At 44.6% G+C, this 2,500-nt stretch overlaps 1 protein-coding gene across 2 annotated transcripts in view; it reads right to left on the bottom strand.

Moving 5' to 3' along the window:
• pde4ba (phosphodiesterase 4B, cAMP-specific a) overlaps positions 1-2,500 on the bottom strand; it is a gene marked incomplete at its 5' end in the record, with an annotated part of 200,901 nt that overhangs the window by 117,439 nt on the left and 80,962 nt on the right. The window lies entirely within an intron of this gene.

Here is a 2,500-nt window from a genome sequence, read left to right as displayed (position 1 = left end):
GAACATTTGACGAGTGTGAACGTTGCGTTCCGTTCCGTTCTGCGCCCGGGCGCACAAGGGGGAACCGTGACAGGATCCACTTGAAAAGGTGGTCTGGGGAGCGCTTTGGCGTGCCCGGGCACGGAACACTTGCGAGTGTGAAAGCCAACCGTTCCGAACCTCATAGACAACACACAGGCGAGGATAAACTCCAGGCATAGTTGATGATGCAAGTGCACTCTGTTCCGTTTCCGAGCGCGGAAGAAATGCTGTAATGTGAAAGCTGACCAGCAGGGGAGAGGGAAGGGGGGGCAATCGTTCCCGAGTGCGGAACAGAACGGAACAAAAGCAATCGTTCCCAGTGAGAAGGCATTTCTCTCTTTTTGGTTTGGTTTCGCCACAACTTAGCTTTCCCTCCATCTCTCTCTCTCTCTCTGTTAGTCTAATGGCCCTCTCTCTCTCTCTCTCTCTCTCTCTCTCCCTCTATCTCTCTCTCTCTCTCTCTGTTAGTCTAATGGCCCTCTCTCTCTCTCTCTCTCTCTCTCTCTCTCCCTCCATCTCTCTCTCTGTTAGTCTAATGGCCCTCTCTCCAGGGCCAGTTCCAGAACAAGATGACTAGGGATGCATCCTAGATAGGAAGGAGTGCACATGCACGGGTCGACCTGGGTGGCCCGAAAAATTTTACATGTTATTTTACTAAAAATAATGCATTTTACCATCATTTCAGGTAGAATGATACCAGCCAAGCAAGAATATTTCAAGTGTTTCAAGTGTTTCAAGTGCTTTACTGAAATATTTGGACCATATAATGATAATACAATTATCTCAACCTTAAAAGGTTACATATAGGTGGCAAAAAGCCATAAATTCACATCAAAGAACAAAGAAAAACAACAATTATAATTCAAGTTTAAACAGTAAGTGTGCAGCTGCAGCATTTATTAAAAAAAAAAAAAAAAAAAAAAAAAAAAATGTAACCACTCTTTTCAACTGAGCATGCAGACAATTCAAATAAGGGTGCAATACATGCTATTGCACCCCTGTAAAACCGGGCCTGCCTCTCTCTCTCCATCTCTCTCTCTCTCCATCTCTCTCTCTCTCTCTCTCTCTCTGTTAGTCTAATGGCCCTCTCTCTTTCCCTCTCTGAAAAACATAAAGCCACACATTTTCCACAACAGATCTCCTTCACTGGGCAAAGTAAATTATTTAGAGCTACTATACACGGCAAAGGAAATCCGGGACGCACGTCAGTGCTGAATAATCAGACACACAAGCCATTTTGTAGTTTGAAGTAGTAGTCAAAGTAGATCCTGGCATAAGAACAAGGAATCAGATAACATGCCCACGTTTTCTCTCTCTCTCTCTCTCTCTCTCTCTCTCTCTCTCTCTCTCTCTCTCTCTCTCTCTTTCTTTCCCTTCCACTTCCAAAGCTAGGCCAACACCTCTTTTGTCTACGACATCTCCTTAAGTTAAGTTAAGTTAAGTTAAGTTAAAAGTTAAGTTAAGTTAAGGAGATGTGTCTACGACATCTTCCCTCAGCTTGTAAGATTGTATCACTGTAAAGGATAGATATATAGGCGGTTATCACAGAATCATATTGCTACAGTAGGGAACCGTTTGAAACCTAGCTCATTTTCTGTCAAGTTATTGTACTAGCATCCCCTGCAACAGGAAGTAAGTGTTGACAAGTGGGCGGTGGCGACAACACATGTAGCTAGCATGTTTTTCTGGAGGCGTGTCTTTCTGTGTGAGAGAGAGAAAGAGACGACTCCTTCTTGCCACGCGCGCAAATCTATTGGTTGGAATCTGAACCACCGGTGGTTTCGCACCAATCAGCGACAGCGCCGTCCTGTGAGGCGGGCGCCGGGCGGGCGTGATTTTGGTGCGACGCCAGCGAGAAGCAAGCCTGTGATAGACAGATGGTTCATCCAATCACCTGCCAGGTATTTTTCGAAAGTGCCTGCCCCTTTGAAAACGGTTTCACGTTCCCGGATGATTATGTGAACACAAACCATCAGGCAGCATCAGGTTATCCTTCCTATGATGCACGAGGTGATTTTTCTGCCTCTAAAACTGTTATCAGCTATTTCTAGCAGCGACCTACGCTTGCAGCCTATCAGTGAGCTTCCAAGCACTGATGAGTGCTAATGAGAAATGACACAGACATCCTTACAGAATAAGCAACAATTATATATAAATATATATATTTATATATATATATATATTAACTGTAACACAGCTGGGTATGTTTCACACTTTCACACTCTTTTATTATGTGCACATACCCAACCCAGGAGTGGCGGCGGTAGCAGAAAGGGCTCATGGGAACTTGCAGGTTGAACGACGTCGCCATCATCGTCTTGGTTACCCCTCGGGAATCAAAGACGAACGTTTCCTTCCTGTGTTTGTCTCTACAGGTTTGGGAGGAGTTTACTTCACTACGTGACTTGATTTGATTTAATTGAAATGAAAGACGGCGAGAGCCTTCCCGTACGACTGCTCTTTACTTACTAAACGCTGA

Source organism: Poromitra crassiceps (assembly GCF_964638095.1).
Source record: "Poromitra crassiceps genome assembly, chromosome: 12".
Lineage (NCBI taxonomy): Eukaryota > Metazoa > Chordata > Actinopteri > Beryciformes > Melamphaidae > Poromitra > Poromitra crassiceps.
Note: the sequence above shows the minus strand (reverse complement) of the source record. Positions and strands in the feature narration are given on the sequence as shown.